The sequence below is a fragment of the Mesoplodon mirus genome, assembly GCF_964341445.2.
Source record: "Mesoplodon mirus genome assembly, chromosome: 2".
Classification (NCBI taxonomy): Eukaryota; Metazoa; Chordata; class Mammalia; order Artiodactyla; family Ziphiidae; genus Mesoplodon; species Mesoplodon mirus.
This window is the reverse complement of record NC_138977.1, coordinates 89,046,224-89,066,966: the sequence shown is the minus strand read 5'-3', so window position 1 is coordinate 89,066,966 and position 20,743 is coordinate 89,046,224. Positions and strand designations below refer to the sequence as shown.

Genomic DNA, 20,743 nt, shown 5'->3' with positions numbered 1-20,743 from the left:
AAAAAAAAAAAAAATATATATATATATTTGGTCATAATTATCCAAGTTGTATCCAGTAGTCTAAATTCATTAAATTCTTTTTAAAATTTTGTTTATTATTATTATTATTATTTTTTAAATATTTATTTATTTATTTATAGCTGTGTTGGGTCTTCGTTTCTGTGCGAGGGCTTTCACCAGTTGCGGCAAGTGAGGGCCACTCTTCATCGCGGTGCGCGGGGCCTCTCACTATCGCGGCCTCTCTTGTTGCGGAGCACAGGCTCCAGACACGCAGGCTCAGTAATTGTGGCTCACGGGCCTACTTGCTCCGCGGCATGTGGGGTCTTCCCAGACCAGGGCTCGAACCCGTGTCCCCTGCATTGGCAGGCAGATTCTCAACCACTGCGCCACCCGAAGGGAAGCCCTCAATTATTATTTTTTTTGCGGTACGCGGGCCTCTCACCGCTGTGGCCTCTCCTGTTGCGGAGCACAGGCTCCGGACGCGCAGGTTCAGTGGCCACGGCCCACGGGCCCAGCCGCTCCTAGGCATGCGGGATCCTCCCGGACCGGGGCACGAACTCGCATCCCCTGCATCGTCAGGAGGACCCTCAACCACTGCACCACCAGAGAAGCCCTATTATTATTATTTTTAATTAATTAATTTATTTTTGGCTGCGTTGGGTCTTTGTTGCTGCACACAGGCTTTCTCTAGTTGCGGTGAGTGGGGGCTACGCTTCGTTGTGGTGTGCGGGCTTCTCACTGTGGTGGCTTCTCTTGTTGTGGATCACGGACTCTAGGTGTGTGGGCTCAGTAGTTGTGGCTCGCGGGCTCCAGAGCACAGTCTCAGTAGTTGTGGTGCCAGGGTTAGCTGTTCCACGGCATGCGGGATCTTCCCGGACCAGGGCTCGAACCCATGTCCCCTGCACTGGCAGGTGGATTCTTAACCACTGTGCCACCAGGGAAGCCCTAAATTCACTAAATTCTTGATTAGACTTTCACTTCTCTTTGGCTGTTTAGACTGAAGCCATAGAGTATTATTCAATTTAAGTGTTCCCAAGTGCATTGTTTTTCATATTATTTAGAAATAATCCTCATTGAAAACATCCTTGAAAAGACAACATTAATTGTACTTATTATTATTGTTATTTTTCACCCATATATTTCTTCTTAGCATAGTCTTGTGATTGTCTTGATTTTTTTTTTTTTTTTTTTTTTTTTTTTTTTTTTGCGGTACGTGGGCCTCTCACTGTTGTGGCCCCTCCTGTTGCGGAGCACAGGCTCCAGACGCACAGGCCCAGCAGCTATGGCTCACAGGCCCAGCCGTTCCGCGGCATGTGTGATCCTCCCGGACCGGGGCACGAACCCGTGTCCCCTGCATTGGCAGGCGGACTCCCAACCACTGCGCCACCAGGGAAGCCCTGATTGTCTTGATTTTTATGGCAAAGAAGAGTGAGTTTGGAAGAGGGAGGGAGGTGTGTACGGATTAGTTTTCTAGTCTGCTAAGTGTTACGTTTCTAAAAGAGGAAGATGTCTTTGGATTTCAGCAATATTAGATAATATTTTTCCTTTCGTAACTACATGCCATTTATTTTTTAAGGTTGAGAGCTTTGGAAATGCTTAGCTATAGAGTATAAAAATGAAAGACTTTAAATTGTCATATACTACATGAAATGCTTATAAAGTAGAACTCCTCATCAAATATCCTACTCCCTGTACCTTTAAGTTTTTTGAAGTTATAGCCTGATTTAACGGGGAAAACTTTTCATGTCTTCTCTTTATCCTGAAAAGAGTTCCAGCAGTGTCTTTCTGTTAGTTAGGTATTTCCTTCGAAACTGTGATGTCCTCATGTATCTCCCAGTATTAGGTTTCAACCACAACTTGTGAGAGCTCCACATGACTACCCCCAAAAATAAATCGTGGGTTTTTTTCCCTACAAAGTAGTGATTTCAAAGTTTATTTTTCTGCAAATATAATTTAAGCATGCAGTAAAGTTAGTTTTTACCATTGGGGTTATTTTTGTTTCACAGAAGGCAGTTGGCTTTCTTTTTTATTTTCCTGCTTTGAGTGCTAAAAATGCTTGATCCTTTAACCATGTAGAGAAACAGAAGTACAATTTAACTGAGTTATGAATGCTGTTATATATGTAAATTTATGAATGCTTTTTACTTTTTTTCTTTTTTAAGTATTGTCAACTTACTTGTCACATATTTAAACCAGTTATAGAAGCACTGCATTAAAGAATTCTTGTTCATAGGTTCTAGAATCATAGCTGAAGGTTTTTGGGGCTCAGAGCTGGTGATGCAACCCCCTTTCCTCCCCCAGACAAAGGATAGAACTCTGCCTGCCACTGCGATTCCCCCGCTCTCAGTGTGCTCTTTGGACTCTCCCTGCCATCATAAAAAAAAAAAAAGTTATTTTATAGAAATTTATTTATTCATTGTTAAAAAATTGAAACAATACTGAAGCTTATAAAAAAAGAGATTAAAAATGACCCCAAAACTATTCCAGAGAGACTCTTGGTGAACCCCCTCTCCATCATCTTTATTATCATTTGACTTTCTACAAATCTTTAGCACCCTTCTAGAAGATAATTAACCTAAGGAGCATTGTGTGCAACCGTTGATGTAACTCCAAATTCTATAATCTTTATATAAATATATATATATATATACACATATTACACATACACACACACATATATATACACACACACACACTTTATGAGGGTATAATTAGCTCAGGCATGTTCTTTGGTAACAATATCCCAAATAGACATTTTCTTGTAAGAAAAATTGCCATTTTTAATAGCTTGGTGACAGTCTGTCATGTTAATATACAATGGTATTTTGAACCACTCCCCAGTTGTTGGACATATGTTTTTTTGTTTGTTTGTTTTTGTTTTTAAGTAAGTAGTGTTGCTATATGTTTTTCCCTTTTGGAGATTGTTTCCTTGGGAAATATTTTTCAAAATACCACTCTGGGATTAAAGGATTTCTTGTTTCTGTTGATCAGTGTCAGAAGGACACAAAATAATAATTTGAAAAAGCTCACTGGCTATATAAATTTATATAAAGTTTCCATTACCTCTTTTTTGACCTTTTGGATCCACAGTATCTCCTTCATGTGAAGACATAAGGTTTATTTGGAGTTACTGAGGCCATGCCATATATCTGACCAGTTGTAGGTCAGATAATAAAGCCCGAGTAACCTGAAAGGTTCATTTGCAGAGGCTGTGTTCTTTTGATAAATGTCTATAGCCTCATTTTATTTTGTTGGATGTGTGATAGGAAAAGTTTCCAGGGATCAGTAACAAAACGTGGAGAAATTGTTATGGTATCTGTGAAACTACATTTGCCCTTAGTACCTGGTCTAGGGTTCATGACCCTTTCTGTAAGCGGGGGAAGGCATTATATATGTTCAGTAGGGAATTCCAACTCTCCCACCCATTTCCCCATTCCTGGACTGCATGAGGAAGTAGGAGGGGCAGGGCAACCAGTACTGGAGAGAATTTTGCAATAATGTAGTAGTTCTTGATAAAGAACTAGAGCAGAGTGAAATCCTATTTTTCACAGGTTTTTCCCCTGACATCTGTCTGACTAATGTTTAAAGCCTGGGCTAGATTTTTAAGTTAGCTATTAAGTGGTATTGTGTTCCCATGCCTTAGGTTTTCCATCTCTTAAACAAAGCATAATGACACCTAATTAACAGTCCACTTCAGAACGATTCATGGCCTAATGCCTGTAAAGGACTTTGAGCTTTTGCTAGGGTGTTTTATATACATTCATGAGTAATGAGATGGCTTGCTCTATTTAGCAAAGGGCATCTATATTATGCCCATTTTATAGATGAGAAAAGTGAGCCTCACAGAGGATAATGGCTTGTTGAGAATCAGATGGTAGATTTAACGTCTGTGGAATTTTTCTTGGACTTTGTGGAACAAGTGGAATCTAAAATAAATTCTGCACAAGTGTGTGTGTTGGGAAAGTGGATTTTACAGTTTTTAAACAGATAAAACCTTTTGGGGGGATAGGTTACTCCTTTGTAAGGAGGAATCATGTTTGACAAATTCTCTAGAGTTCTTGAAGAACTTTAAATGATTATGGAAGCTAGGGATAAACTGTGATTTTCCAAGTGTTTTTGAAAAGACTCCACACAAAGGCTATTAAATAAATTGAGTCAGTGGGAGGCTGGGAGAAATGTTTTTAAAAGTCAGGAATAGGGAGGGGACTGGAAGACAGAACAAAGGTTAAGCATAGATGGACATTTCTCAGGTTACAAACGTGAGTAAACTATTTATTACTATTTTAAAAATAAAACATGTAGAAGAGGGAGTACACAGTGTAAACTCCAAGTTTACAGTCAACAGGAACCTTTTGGGACATTAAAAAGCCAAATTGCTGGTCTCAAGTTTATGCAAAATGGCAGGGAATAGGTAAAGAATGCATTTACGTAAAATGAGTCCATCTGTACATGCAGATGGACGTTCTGGTTTTTACTCAAGAAAGAGATTCAGATATTACTATAAACTCTTAACTGAAGATACTGATTCAGTGTAGGATTTGGAACAAAAAAGCTAGTTAAATCTTAGCTGTTGTTACACACAATTCAGAAATGCCACCTTACCCATTTTCATAATCCTTCAGCATCTAAGATAGTTTCATCAATGTACCTTAAAAACATAATGCACTTAGAAAAAAGCTAACATATTAATCAAAGCATAGAGGATTGAGTAAAGTAGACTCCTGTCCAACTCTTTGGTCTAGAAAGATAAATGCTGAGGAGACATGTGGACAGGGTGTGCCCTCTTATACCATGGCAACCTGAGCTCCATGGTACAGGGAGACCATTCATTTGCACCTTCTTTATTCCCAAATAATGCCCCAGTGGCCCCCAGTAGTTAGTTGAGCACATAAGATGTGCTAGGCTCCATGCTAAACTCTTTACATTGGGTTATCTCATTTAATCCTCCCAACAACCCTATAAAGTGGGCAAGATTATTTTAAGCATTTTACAGATGAGGAGCCTGAAGCCCAGGGAGATTCAGGGGAATTTGGCTAGATGGTGGAGCCAGAGTTCAGAACAATACAGTCCGACTCCAGAGTGTACTCTGATAGCTCTCCTGAGCTATCCACACTGAACTATCCTCTTCCCCTCTCCTTCTGTTATTTTCCTTCCTGGTCAACAGAGTTGGACAACCTAGAAGAAAACATAAAGGTCTGCTTCAAACAAAACCAAAAGCAACCAGTTCTTCTGGGTATCATTCCATGCTTCTTAGTACTGTAGATCCTAAGGTGTCTTTAGAGCAGCACTGGTGAATAGAAATATTCTGTGAGCCAGACATATAATTTAAACGTTTCTAGTTGCCACATTAAAAAAAAGCAAAACGCAACAAGTGAAATTAATCGTAGTAGTATTTTTTTGTGTAGCCCAATACTTTAAAAATATTATAATTTCACTGTGTAATCATATAAAAATTATTAATGAGATACCAGAAACAACTCAGGAGCTTGATATGCGCAATACAATATAGTACTATACAATGCAATACAATGCAATTCAATAGAATATCTTATGCAGTGCAGTGGATAAAGTAAAATGTAGTCCTACCAAACAAAGTTAATGGAAACATATTTACACCACTTCAGTTTTAAATTTTAAATTAAAATTAATTAAAATGAAATAGAATAAAAAAAATTAGTCCTCAGTTGTACTAGCCACATATCAAATGCTTAATAGCTATTTGTGGTGAGTGACTACCATATTGAATGGAGCAGCTCCATAGCAAAAGTTATTCTCTGTCTCCAAAGGCCTGGGGACTCCCAGATTCTCCATCCCCACCCTATCCCTTGACCCCTCTCAGCCCCCATGTTATCTTCCCTGCCTACCATGTACAGTTGTGCAGGTTATACACTGCAAAACTCTGGGATATGTCATTCACATGGACGATCTAGTAGATTTGTTTACTGTGACAGGTTTTTGGAAGATGGAAGTAAATTTTCTAAAGGAAGAGACACTTTTTCCTAGTTCATGCAAAGGCATTTTTTTTGAGGGGGGGAGGCTGTGACTGTAGTCCTTTTATACCTTCCTAGCATTCCAGCAGTTGGCCGCAGGCATCATTCTTATGTACACTCAGCAGTTTTCCAGTGCCCACAGCCTATGGCTGAAAGTAAAGAAGCAGCTCCAGTCAACTTCTCCTCCCCGCAAAATAATGTCATGAAGCCATAGTCATTTTTCATGGTAGATTACCTTGGAGCCATGTGTCTTATTTATAATTGTATCCTCAGTGCCTGGCACATAATAGGTGCTCAACACATTTATTGATTTTAATTGTCATCTTAGAGTTCATTCAGGGCCCCTGTATTGTATCCTGAGTTGCCCTTAATGAATCTTGACCCAGGGCTGATTTATCCAAGTGCTGACTTGGCTCTGTCTTTCACCGAGTCACAGCTCACTCTTCAAGCTCACCCTTGTTCTAAATAATAATTGTCATGATTGTTATTATTACTAATAATAGCTACCATTTATTGATCACTTTATGTCAAGCATTGTGTTTAGCAGTTTATGTGCATTATATCATTTAATCTTTCCAAACAGCTCTAGAAGGTAGGTAATATTTTATAAGGAGGAAACTGAGGCGCTGAGAAATTAAGTAATTTACCTGAGGTCACCCAGCTAGTAAGTGTCAAAGCTAAAGTTTAAAACCAGTTCTGTCTGACTTCAAAGCCCTTCTGTGCTTAAGCAACAAGACTGGGCTTCTTTTTTGGTATCTGGGGCCTGACTGACAAGTGACCACACTGTCTATAGTAGACTTATTATTTGTTTGCCCAGACTTCCTTCCTCTGGGGAACATCTCTGTCCACAATCCATGTGGTTTGGGTGGGCTTGACACCAATGCCAGGGATCGTCATGTGACTCAGCTTTCGCCAATCTGAGAAGTGCTTTGTCCATCTGACCAAGTGATTGGTTCAGGAGTGAGCATATGACCCAGACTTACTCAATCAGGCTCCTTTTCTGCTCCAATTTAGGAAAGGAGTCATTCTTTTCCTCTGGGAGTTTTTGGCTGCTGGAGTGATGTAGCCTAGAGCTCCTGGTGGCTATCTTTCCACTACATGGAGGAAGTTATATGAAGTAGGACAGAATGAATGAGGCTGGCATGCAGTGAGAAGTAGCACTGAGTGGTGGTGAGAGCACAGACAGCATCATTTGAACCCCAGGATTCAGATGTGTCTGAAGCTTCTGGGACTTCTTGGTTATGTGAGCTAATACGTTCCTTTTGCTGCTCTTGTGTGCCTGAATCTAGTTATTTGCAATTGAAAACCCTGCCTAATAGACAGACTTTTCAGAAGATATTTTTGTCTTGCATTCCCCATTGCCATTCTCTGTCTGCCCTTTGGATGAGCTCACTATATCTTGGGCCTTGGTGCCTACTGTTGTCTGCCCCGTGCCTGGAGATCTTTGATTGATCCCTGTAAACTCCGTACATGTTCAGCTTGCTTCTTCCCTTTCTGGTCTATGAGCCCTGTCCTAGTGAAAGGAGATACCACACCCAACCGAATCCCTCCCTGATACTCCCCGCAACCCGCTACCCCCATGGCACAGCTAACCCACAGGGATAAGCATTGTGCCATGAGTGGAACACTAGGGAAATCTGTTCTTTGCAGACATTAGAAAAATTACTCATCAGCGTACTTTTGAATGTTGATCAAAGACTGTTGAATTCTTAACTCATCTGGCCCCTGACACTGTCTGGGATCTCAGCCAGTTTAGGCTAAGGCATTGCCTCTTATCCCCAGTTTCCTTGGCTCCCAGCCTTTCTGATCAGCTGTCTTCTTATGTACTCTCAACTGCCCTGTGATTCTGAGCTTCCATCCTTCTACTGGCTTCCTTCCCAAATCTTTCCGGTGGCCCTCTGAGGGCATTGTTCCATTGTGAATCAACATTCCCACACCCCAGCCGTCTCACAGAGTGAAAACACTCCCGTTTCTGCAGCTGTCTCTGCTGTAGCCTTCTCATGGCTTCCCTTTGCTGCTTCCAGGTCTTAGCAAAACCCTTTCTCCTTTAGCGTTCAAGCCATTCATGCAAATACCCTTCTGGTTTCTCCTTTTGTCACCAACCTCTTGGTCATTCTGCTTGATAGACTCACCTAGTTCATGGTCTTCTCTTCCAGCTCTTCCATCTCTGCATTCATATGTACAACTAACTTTCTGTGTCTGTGATAAGTTGTGCAGTAGCCTTGAGGTAGTTAAAAGGAGTAGCTAATTGTGGCCAGAGTGGGATATAAGGGAGACTTCATAAAAGAGATTACCTATGATCAGGACCTTAGAAAATGAGTAGGATTTCAACAGGTGCTCTTCTAGGCAGAGAGAACAACTCATACAAAGGCATGGGGATGTGAAAACGTTTAGTTGCTTGAACTCTTGGAAATAAATGGTAGGATGGGAAGAGGGGACCCAGATGGGATTTGACATGATTATATGTACTTAAGATTAAAGAATAACCCTAAGGAGGATCTAGTGTGGAGAATGCAAGCGAAGGACCAGCCTTTATTATTTTTTATTTATAATTTTTTTTAAAATTAATTATTTTATTTTTGGCTGTGCTGGGTCTTTGTTGCTGCACGTGGGCTTTCTCTAGTTGCAGCTAGTGGGGGTTACTCTTCGTTGTGGTGCGCGGGCTTCTCACTGCGGTGGCTTCTCTTGTTGCGGAGCACAGGCTCTAGGCGTGTGGGCTCAGTAGTTGTGGCACGCAGGCTTCAGTAGTTGTGGCTCACAGCCTCTAGAACGCAGGCTCAGTAGTTGTAGCGCACAGGCTTAGTTGCTCCGCGGCATGTGGGATCTTCTCGGACCAGGGCTCAAACCTGTGTCCCCTGCATTGGCAGATGGATTCTTAACCACTGCGCCACCAGGGAAGTCCCCACCAGCCTTTATTATTATTATTATTTATTTATTTATTTTTGCGGTACGTGGGCCTCTCACTGTTGTGGCCTCTCCCGTTGCGGAGGACAGGCTCCGGATGCGCGGGCTCAGCGGCCATGGCTCACAGGCCCAGCCACTCCACGGCATGTGGGATCTTCCCGGACCAGGGCACGAACCCGTGTCCCCTGCATCGGCAGGCGGACTCTCAACCACTGCGCCACCAGGGAAGCCCCAGCCTTTATTATTAAAGGGAGAAGACTTTGAAGTTTTCAGGCATAGGATGATATTGTAAATTACAAGACTGAAACTCTGTCGGGTTGATTATAAGAAGGAGAAGAGGAGTAATTAAAGCAGTTGAAGGAAGTCCATAATAAGACTGAGGATGCAGAGAGAAGGGATAGTGGGAGAAAAGGTGGGAGGATTTGCAGAGCAGACTGGTTGTGAGGGTGCAGGGAGCAGGGCAGAGAAACGAGGCAGGACCTCTGCTACTTAGGAGATGGGAGAGATTGAGGCCCTGCCTGGTGACAGGTGATTTGAAAGTGTAGGATGCTGGGGGAAAACAACTGCATACTAGATGTGAATCAAAGTAGTTGGCCTTTTAATTACCTTATGTATAAAGAGTAAGATGTTTATTTCATGATGGTAAAAATGACTTAAGTTATGTAAGCTTGGGAATTCCCTGGTGGTCCAGTGGTTAGGATTCTGCACTTTCACTGCCAAGGGCCCAGGTTCTGTCCCTGGTTGGGGAACTAAGATCCTGCAAGCCACGTGGCATGGCTAAAACAAAAACAAAAACAAAAAAAACCAAAATAAGCTAAAGATGTTTCTCAAGCTGTTCTATAGAATACTACAACTCTGGGAGATATTAATCAGGTTAATGAGGTTCAAGGGAAGTAGAATGAGTTCTATGATCAAATAAGGGTGGGAAATACTGCATTCTATATGATTCACAGAGCCTATTCACGTATTAAAGGTTTTGAGAAATGCGCACAAGGAACCAGTTTGGCATTGTTTAACCCAGATTTTCCCAAATATATTTGTTTATTCAGCAAGCATGCAGTAAACACATACTGTGATAGTATAATTTGGCCACTGTGCTGGCCACTGGTCCTGCAGTAGAGAATAAAATCAGCCCCTGTCCCTGCCCTTGTGAGATTATGGTCTGGTGTAATCTAACAGGTTTCAAGGGCTCTGGAACAGCTTGGGATGCTTTGAGGTAAGGTGTTTAGATATTCTTGTTTGTGGTCTGCAATGGAGCGGAGCAGATTATCTGCCAGCCTGTCTCCCTGCATCCCTGTCTCTGCATTACGCCAATACCTCCACTTCTTCTCAGAATGTTTACTGCACCTTCTGCTTTTGGGATGGACAGAGCTGATGACAAGGTAACTTTCAGGTCTGGGAAGTTGGTGACTTGCCTAAGGTGATCCAGCTAGTTAGTGGCAGAACCAGAGCCAGAACCCAGCTCTTCGGATTCCTGGTCCTATGCTCATTCCATTCTTGGTGAGAAGGGACAATTTGGAATGGCTAAAAACTGAAGAAAAATTAGGTAGACTAACAGGTTGAGTGAGATACTGTGGATTATGCCAATTTCATCAGTCATAGCAGGGCTGATTTAGATATCACCACCACCACCACCATCATTGCCATCACTAGTGTTGAGTAATTACTGTGATCCATGTACTGTGCTAAGCGCTTTATATATATTTAATTTCTACAACAACTCTGTGAAGTAGTAATTATTACCCCATTTTATAGATGAGGAGACAAGCTCAGAGAGGTGAGTGGTGTATCCATGTTTACACAGCTAGGAAGGAACAGAGCCAGGCTTCCATTCTAGGCTGTTTTTAGAGTCTACACGCTTAACTTCATTTTATATTAGGGGAGTTTATTTTGTTCTTTGCTTCTAAAATTTCCTCTCAGAATCAGTGTGTCTTTTTTCCCTTGCCATTTCAGCTTGCCTGGCTCTTTCTCTTTGTAAAAACCTGATCTCAGGGACTTCCCTGGTGGCACAGTGGTTAAGACTCCACGCTCCCAACGCAGGGGGCCCGGGTTCGATCCCTGGTCAGGGAGCTAGATCCCACATGCATGCCGCAACTAAGAGTTCCCATGCCACAACTAAGGAGCCTGCAGGCTGCAACAAAGCAGCCCACTGGCCACAACTAAGGAGCACACATGCTGCAACCAAGACCCGGCGCAACTAAATAAATAAAATAAATATGAAAAAAACCCCCACTGATCTCAGAAAGGATCGGATCTTTTATTTATTCCATGTCAGGTAGCATTCTTCAAGTATTTAGTGAGTACTTACTATGTGAAGAAACTATTTTAGGAGCTGAGGATCCAGTGGTGAATACACAGACTAGGTTCCTGCTCGTGTGGAACTCACAATCAGTGGGGAGATCACACAATTAAAAACAATCAATAAAAATGTCACATAGTGATAAGTATCATGCAGAAAATTAAAATCCCTGTTTTAACTTAACCAGAATGACTGCTTATCTATTTTAGATTGTGTGGTCAAGGGAAGACCTTTTTGCGAAAGTGACATTTAGGCTGAAATATGAGTTATAAGAAGTTATTGGTTAGAGAGTGAGCAAGAGGGAACAGGTGGAGTGATTTTCTAGATAGAGGGAACATGATCTGTAAAGGCTTCCCCATGCTGTGAGTTTGCTGTGTGTGAAGGACAGGAAGAAGGCTGGTGTGGTTGATGCACAGTGGGTCAGGGAGATAGTGGTACTAGATGAGGTTGGACAAGTAGGTGATGTACTAAGTTAAGAGAGTTTTAGTCTAAGTGCAGGGAGGCCATTAGGGGGTTTAAGTAGGACTGAGGACATAAGCTGATTTATGTTTTTAAAAGTTTGTGTTGACTGATGAATGGAGAAAGGATTATAAGAAGATAAGGAAGGAAGTAGTGAGACCTAGTAGGAGGATGCTATAGTCCTGACAAAGGATGATGGTGGCTGTATCAGTTATTGCCACAGTAATGCCATGCAACAAACATCCCCATAAACTTAGTGGCACATAGGAATAAGAATTTATTTTTGCTTGAGTCAGTGGGATGGTTGGGTAGTTCTGCCGTTCTGGGCCAGGCTCAGCTGATCTTGACTGGGCTTCCCCATGTCTATGATCAGCTGTCGGTTAGGTAGGTAGTTCTGCCATATTGCCTGGTTTTCCTGATGTGTTTGGTAGGGCCAGCTGGCTGTCAGCCATCTAGGATGGCCTCGGCTGAGATGGCTGGGACAACTTTGCTCTCCTCTGTGTGTTTATGTTACATCCCTCTAGTAGGCTAGCCTGGGCTTATTCTCAGGCTGGCCCAGTCATAGTCTCATGGTGATCACAAGGAAGCAAAAAGGAAGTAGAAATGAGTAAGCAGATTTTTAATCCTTAGCTTGTGTCAAATTTGCTACTGTCCCATTGGTCAAGGCAAGTTGCAAGAGTACATCCACAGTTAGTATAGGAGGGCATTGCCAAAGAGCAGGGATACAGAGAGGTGTGAAAAGATGCAGAGAGGCGTGAAAAATCAGGGCCATTAGTGCAATCAATCTACTGCATTAATGGGAGAAAAGCGAAGTAGAGACTTGAATATTCAAGTTTAGAATATTTTGGAGGTACAGTCTGAAGACCATGCTGATGGATTAGAATTGAGGTATGAGAGAGAGGAATGAATCAAAGACAACTCTTAGATTTTTGGCTGGGCAGCTGGGCAGATGGTGAGGCCATTTACTCAGATAGCAAAGACTAGGTAAAGAACAAATTTTAGAGGACTATCTAGCACTCTGTTTTAGCCATGTTATGCTTGAGATACTTGTTAGATAGTCAAATAAAGATGTCAGGTTTGCAGTTGAATATATAAATCTGAGGTTCTTGGGGACAGGGCTAAAGATGTAGATTTCAGGGTTTTCAACCTATAGATGGTATTTCAAACCATCCAACTGGATGAGGCAGCCCCTGAGGAGGAGGTATAGATGAAGAAGCGAAGCAAGACCAGGATAGAGCCCTGGTGCACATCAGTGTTTAGAAGTAAAGCAGAAAAATAGAAGCCAGCAAAGGAGACTGAGAAGGTGCAGACTCTAGGATTGGAGAAAAATCCAGGAAACTTTGGTGTCCCAGAGAACCAAGAGAATCTAAGCATTTCAAGGAGAGAATGGTCAACTGTGTTTAACACTGTTGGGAGAGACAAGAACTGGGAAGTGACCATTGGGTCTGGCAACAAGGCTGTTCTTGGTGACTTTGACAAATGCAGTCTTAGTAGAATGATGGAGACAGAAGCCCAACTGGAGCAGTTTGAGGAAAGCACATGAATTGAGAAGCAGGGACCGCAACCCTAATCCTGTCTTTCAAGAGCTTTTGCTGTAAAGGGACTCAGAAGTGATATGGTAGCTGGAGGTGAATGTGGGTCATGGCAAGGTTTATGTTTGGGAACGTAAGTGATGCTGCTGTACCAAAGGGGATGACCTAGTAGAGAAGGAACAGGTGCACCGAAGAGGGGGAAACTGTAGGCCAGAAATGTTTGAAATGGCAAGAGAGGATGGGATTGAGAATTTAGAATAAACTTAGTCAGTGTGTTACCTTCTTCAGGGGTACTTGGGTGCTGTGTTTTATTTCTCATTTTGGAATGAAGAGGTATATTTACCACTGGAACAGTTTCAGCCATCTCCAGGGTAGGGAAGAAAATGAGTTCTGTTGTGACACTGGGCAGACTGAATGCCTCTGTATTGGGCTCATTCAACTTCTGTTGTAGAGGAGAGACCTCTTTGGAACTACTCTATCTCTGTTGGCGGTGTTCAGTTTTTCTTGTAATGATAGAAAAGCTGATAAATTCAGTTTCTTAGATTTTGATATGGGTAGCAAGTTTGGCAGGTCCTGGGCAGAGCTAAGAAGGGAATGTGAATGAATGTGCCACTTCCTCAATCAGGTTCCTATACCAGTATGACTTGATGTTTTGATCAATTCAGTAGATCCTAGATCAGGCACGTGTTCTGGAATTCCAGCTGAGAGGTAGAAGTTTTGCCTTTTATGCTTTTTAAGCCACTGTTACTTCAATTTGAAAGTATAATGTAAAGCAACTACATTTAATAAATGGTAATTTTAAATGTATTTTGATTAAGTTCAAGTGTACATTTGGTGGTATTGAAGCAACTATTTTCATCAGCCTTCCTGGGATCTGTGCTTTGTGTGTGGTTGGTGAGGATGGCGGTGTGAAGAAATGCAGTACCCTGTCTTAGAGTGTCTTTACAGCCTTGGAAGATTTTTTGTTCACTTGCTTTGAATCTGCTTTGCTATTTCACTCATTTAAATTATTGGTGTCTACTCATCCAATTCATATTGTGAATTGAGAACCACATCTGTCGCCACTCTGCCTTTTACAGCTTTCTGATTTGGTGGAAATAATACTGAAAAGGACATCTGCTAGGGTCTTAGTAATTCTTATATATAGCAGTCTGAGGACTGTTAATTCAAAGTTAGCAGAACTATCATGAAGTCAAGAAGCAAGACGTAAGTCAGATGAAGTCAGAATCTCAAAATGTAAATGTTTCTAGTGTGAAGCTATAGATCTTTGGAACTGTTGCTGTTTTTTGTTACATTAGGTCTTTCAGGAGGGTATATCTGAAAATACTTGGCCTATCAGAAAGGTGGTACCTATTAGCCTTCAAACATTTTTACAACAAATATATTGATTATTTTATCATTAATGTAATATTTACATTTCTGTCACATATTGGAGGGTAAGTCTTAAACTGAATTTCATTCAACTTTTGTTGAAAATGAACTTAAGATAGTGTTTAATACTCTTTGCCACATCTACTGCGAGAATGAAGACCATTCTCAGCAATCAGACTGTTGACATTCCATAAAATGTCATTACTTTGAAGGGATGCACAGTTATTGTGAAGGGCCCTAGAGGCACCCTGTGGAGGGACTTCAATCACATTAGTGTAGAACTCAGTCTCCTTGGAAAGAAAAAGAAGAGTCTCCAGGTTGACAAATGGTGGGGAAATAGAATGGAACTAGCGACTGTTCGCACGACATGTAGTCATGTACAGAACACAATCAAGGGTGTTACACTGGGCTTCTGTTACTAGATGAGGTCTGTGCTTGCTCACTTCCCCATCAGTGTTGTTATTCAGGAGAATGGTTCTCTTGTTGAAATCCAAAATTTTTTGGGTGAAAAATATATCTGCAGGGTTTGGATGAGGCCCGGCGTTGCTTGCTCAGTATCTCAAGTCCAGAAAGATGAGTTGATTATTGAAGGAAATGACATTGAACTTGTGTCAAATTCAGCTGCTTTGATTCAGCAAGCTACAACAGTTAAAAACAAGAATATTAGAAAATTTTTGGATGGTATCTATGTTTCTGAAAAAGGAACAGTTCAGCAGGCTGATGAATAAGATCTGAGTGGTCAGGCTATAGAAACAGCAAGATGCCAAATGATTTTCGGACTCGTTTGTGATATATATATATATATATATATATATATTTTTTTTTTTTTTTCCTTCTGCGGTACGCGGGCCTCTCACTGCTGTGGCCCCTCCCGCTGCGGAGCACAGGCTCAGACGCGCAGGCTCAGCGGCCATGGCTCACGGGCCCAGCTGCTCCGTGGCATGTGGGATCTTCCCAGACCGGGGCACGAACCTGTGTCCCCTGCATCAGCAGGCGGACTCCCAACCACTGCGCCACCAGGGAAGCCCCTTGTTTGTGATATTTTAAAGATGCAATAAAAACTCTTTTGATTTGGGGAGAAAAAAAAGAAGATAGTGTTTAACAGATGTAGCCCAAGGATCATTTCTATTTACCTAATTCTGTACTGCACTCCTGTTTCTTGAGTTAACAAGGAAACCTGTCTAGCTCAGCCCAGAGAGAAATGCTTTTATCAGGCTTTATTTACTAAGCTGTTATCAAGTGTTAATATAAGAAATAGCCAGGTGAGGAATGTTTTTATAATTTCTGCCCAAATTTCTGTTGAAGATGTATCATGTAATATCTTTCATTGTCCTTTATGATCCTATAAACTAGTTTGTCCTTAGAATTTAATGACAGGGAAAGTTTTTCTTTTGATCAACTGGTGTGTATCTTATGATAAAAAATTATTATCCTGTGAAGCATTATGTTATCCTTTGTTCCCTGGATTTTGAGAAGCTCCAAATTTAATGCTCTGATTATCAGTGTGTAGTAGCATTGTAGCATCTGTGCGTTCAACTTAGGGGAATTAAACTCTATGAGTTAACAAAGAAAAGAGAGAAAGAAACAACATTTGAAGCTTGGACCACTTTTTAAAAATTTAATTATTGTTTTATTTTGGAGTATAGTTGATTTACAATGTTGTGCTAGTTTCAGGTGTATAGCAGAGTGATTCAGTTATACATATACATATATCCATTCTTTTCATATTCTTTTCCCATATAGGTTATTACAGAATATTGAGTAGAGTTCCCTGTGCTATACAGTAGGTCCTTGTTGATTATATTTTATATATAGTAGTGTGTATATGTTAATCCCAACCTCCTAATTTATCCACCCCCCCCCACCTTTCCCCTTGGTAACCATAAGTTTGTTTTCAAAGTCTGTGAGTCTGTTCCTGTTTCATAGATAAGTTCATTTGTGTCATATTTTAGATTCTGCATATAAGTGATATCATATGGTATTTGTCTTTCTTTTTCTGACTTAATTCACTTAGTATGATAATCTCTATGTCCATCCATGTTGCTGCAAATGGCATTATTTTTCTTTTTTTAATGGCTGAGTACTATTCCATTGTATATATGTCTTCTGTTTTTTTAAATAAATTTATTCATTTAATTAATTAATTTATCTTTGGCTGCATTGGGTCTTTGTTGCTGCGTGTGGGCTTCCTCTAGTTGTGGCGAGCGGGGGCTACTCTTCCTTGTGGTGCGTGGTCTTCTCATTGCGGTGGCTTCTCTTGTTGAAGAGCACGGGCCCTAGGCGCGTGGGCTTCAGTAGGTTGTGACACGCAGGCTCAGAAGTTGTGGCTCACAGGCTCTAGGGCACAGGCTCAGTAGTTGCAGCACACGGGCTCAGTTGCTCTGCGGCATGTGGGATCTTCCCAGGCCAGGGCTCGAACCCATGTCCCCTGCATTGGCAGGCAGATTCTTAATCACTGCACCACCAGGGAAGCCCCTGTACCACATCTTCTTTATTCAATCCTCTGTCGATGGACATTTAGGTTGCTTCTGTGTCTTGGCTATTGTAAATAGTGCTGCAGTGAGCATTGGGGTGCATGTGTCTTTTCAAATTACGATTTTTCCAGATATATGCCCAGGAGTGGAATTGCTGAATCATATGGTAGCTCTATTTTTAGAGAAACAACAATTTAAAGAGTGTCCATGCTTCTATTCACCATTTTACTCTGGGAGCATATGCCCCAGAGGGTGTGTGCATTGGGAGATGCAGGAACCTCCCGCTCCCTTGTCTTAGTCTGCCAAGGTTTTCCCATGAGCATCTCATAGTGCCAAGTGTGATTTTAGTGGTTAAAGATAAGTTTTTCACACAAACTGTCTCTTGAGTCCAAACCAACTATTGATTCTTTATCTGATACTAAATCAAATAACCAAAAATCTGTTTTTCTCTCTGATGGATTGTTAGATTGTTTGCAAAAAGTCCTCCGTAATTCCTTTCCCCGTATGTACTCCACCTTGAAGAATCACCTCCAATTCTGAATCTGGGCTTGGCCATGTGACTTGCTTTGGCCAATGAGATAATAGCAAAGGTAAATCATTCAGAGACATGAAATGTGTTGTGTATTGGGGCTTGGTCTCTCTTACTGCTCTTGGAACCTTGAGAACTACATGTATAAATCCAAGTTGTCCTGTTGAAGAGACCACATGGAAGGGAAGTGAGGTGTCCTGGCTGATAGCCTGCAAGTGCTTGAAATGTGAGTGAGGCCATCCTAGACATGCAGGCCCGAATTGCCCACCCAGCAGAATCAGGAGCAATAATACATTTTTATGGTTGTTATGCTAGTAGTTATGGAGTGGGGTTTTTTGGTGGTGGTCATTCTCATCAAAAGCTAACTAATATAACTTCCAGTGCTAGTGGACATTTTTGCTGATGCTATGTTGGACTTATCCAGAGATAGTATGGCCATGTCTTCTGTGGAATGTTCAAGGCTAATTTTGATTATATTCAGTTTCTGCTGTACATGCTGATGTGAGAACCAACCTCCACATAAGCTTTGGTTCCACTCTATTTTATTCCTTCCTTTTGGTTTCTAATTTCTCCTTTTACTTTTAATTCTCATCTGTATATTGTTTACATGTTATGCCTGTATTTTCTCTTAAATTTCTTTTATTGAGAATAAATGCAGGTAACATAAAAACCACCATTTGAACCATTTTAAAGAGCACAATACTGTGGTTTTTAGTATCAGTATATTTACAGTGTTGTATAACCACCACCACTATCTAATTCCAGAAGATTTATATCACTCAAAAAAGAACCCTATACTCTCTCCCCTGCCCCCCCATTCTTCCTTCATCCCATCCAAACAGTAATCTACTTTTTTTCTCTATTGATTTGCCTATTCTGGACGTTTCATATAAATGGAATCAATACAACATGTGGCCTTTTGTGCCTGGCTTCTTTTCCTTAGTATAATGTTTTCAAAGTTCAGTCATGTTGTACTATGTATCAGTACTTCATTCTTTTTTATGGTGGAATAACATTCTGTTGTATGGATATATATCTATATATCTATATATCTATGTGTATCTATCACCATTCATCAGTGTATGAGCATTTGGATCGTTTCCACTTTTTGGCTCTTATGACTAATACCACAATGAGCATTAGTATACAAGTTTTTGTGTGAATATATGTTTTCAGTTCTCTTGGGTATGTACTTAAGAGTGGAAATGCTGGGTCATAGCTTAACTCTGTGTTTAACTTTTGAGGAACTGCTGAAATGTTTTTCACAGTGACTGCACCGCTTTACACTAGTAGTATTTGAGGGTTCCAGTCTTTCCATATTCTTGTCAATCCTTATTTTCCTTTTTTTTTTCTTGATTATAACCTAGTGTGTGTGTAGTAGGATCTCATTGTGCTTTTGACTTATGTTTTTCTAATAACTAGTGATGCTGAGCATCTTTTTATATGTTTATTAGCTTTTTGTACATCTTTGGAGAAATGCCTATTTAAGTCCATTACCTGTTAAAATTTTGTTGTTGTTCAGTTGTAAGTGTTCTTTATATATTCTGGATACTAGACTCTTATTGGGTATATCATTTGCAAATATTTTCTCCCATTCTGGGGCTGTCTTTCCACGTAGTGTCCTTAGGCATACAGAAGTTTTTAAGTTGAAGTCCAATTTATCTATTTTTCTTTTGTTGCTTGTGCCCTTGGTGTCATGTTTAAGAAACTATTATCTAATCTAAAATTATGAAAATTTACAGCTACGTTTCCTTCTGAGAGTTTTTTGATTTGAGTTCTTACATTAAGTCTTTGATCCATTTAGAAATCATTTTTGTTTGTGGTGTGAAGTAGGGGTCTAAATTCATTCATATCCAGTTGTCCCAGCACCATTTATTGAAAAGACTACTCATTCCTCATGGAATGGTCTTGGCATGCTCATCAAAAATCAGTTGACCATAGATATATGGGTTTCTTTCTGGACTCCCAATTCTATGTCGTTGATCTGTGTATCTATCTTTATGTAATATACCACACTGTTTGGATTACTATAATATTGTAGTAAGTTTTGAAATTGGGAATGTGAGTCCTCCAACCTTTTTTTTTTTTTCCAAGATTAACTTGGCTATTCAGCATTACTGTATGAGTTTTAGGATCAGCTTGTCCATTTGTACAAAAAAAGAAAAAAAAAGGCAGTTGGAATTTTGATAGAGTTGCGTTGAATCTGTAGAGCCATTTGGAAAGTTTGTCATTTTAGCAATATTAGGAATTTCAATCCATGAACATGGATGACTTTACCTTTATTTAGGTCTTCTTTAATTTCTTTCAACAACATTTTTTGGTTTTCAGTGCATAAGTCTCACACATCCTTGGTTAAGTTTTGTTCATATATTTTTAAAAAATTTATTGAAGTGTAGTTGATTTACAATGTTGTGTTAATTTCTGCTGTACAGCAGAGTGATTCAGTTATATATATATATATTCTTTTTCATATTCTTTTCCATTACGTTTTATTACAGGATATTGGATATAGTTCCCTGTGCTATACAGTAGAACTTTGTTGTTTATCCATTCTATATGTAATAGTTTGCATCTGCTAATCCCAAACTCCCAATCCATTTCCCCCACTCCACTCCCCCTTGACAACCACAAGTCTGTTCTCTATGTCTGTGAGTCTGTTTCTGTTTCATAGATAAATTCATTTGTGTCATACTTGAGATTCCACATATAAGTGATATATGGTATTTGTCTTTCTTTTTCTGACTTACTTCACTTATATGATAATCTCTAGGTCCATCCATGTTGCCGCAAATGGCATTATTTCATTCTTTTTCTAATGGCTGAGTACTATTCCATTGTATGTATGTACCGCATCTTCTTTATCCATTCATCTGTTGATGGACATTTAGGTTGTTTCCATGTCTTAGCTATGATAAATAGTGCTGCTATTGTTCATGTATTTTTATTGTAAGGTGTCTCAATTTCTCACTGGATGTACACAAGGTATAAATTATAAATCAATAAAAATAAAAATTTTAATGTAGTTTGTCAGCTATCTAATGTAGCCAGACTTTTACTATAGAAGTCTGGGAGTAAGGACACTAGATTTCTAGTCTCAAAGGTATTATTATTGTTGTTGTTGTTATATTGGTTACATTCTCTTTGCTTTTTTAAATTTATTTATAAAGTGGTACCTGCTACGGGAC

General features: G+C 40.3%; 1 protein-coding gene and 1 pseudogene across 4 annotated transcripts in view; both read left to right on the top strand.

Moving 5' to 3' along the window:
* Positions 1–20,743, top strand: part of TEC (tec protein tyrosine kinase) — a 162,090-nt gene that overhangs the window by 7,077 nt on the left and 134,270 nt on the right. Inside the window, exon 1 of one of the 3 annotated variants that reach the window (XM_082638517.1) lies at positions 7,036–7,233. The exons of the other annotated variants lie outside the window; for them this stretch is intronic. The gene's annotated coding sequence lies outside the window, so the exon portion shown is untranslated. Of the gene's footprint in view, positions 1–7,035; positions 7,234–20,743 lie in introns of those variants that run through there. 3 annotated transcript variants of the gene reach the window in all.
* On the top strand, positions 14,690–15,326 carry LOC309797267 (large ribosomal subunit protein uL6-like; annotated as a pseudogene). The gene has a single exon. The product of its transcript is annotated as a large ribosomal subunit protein uL6-like (transcript).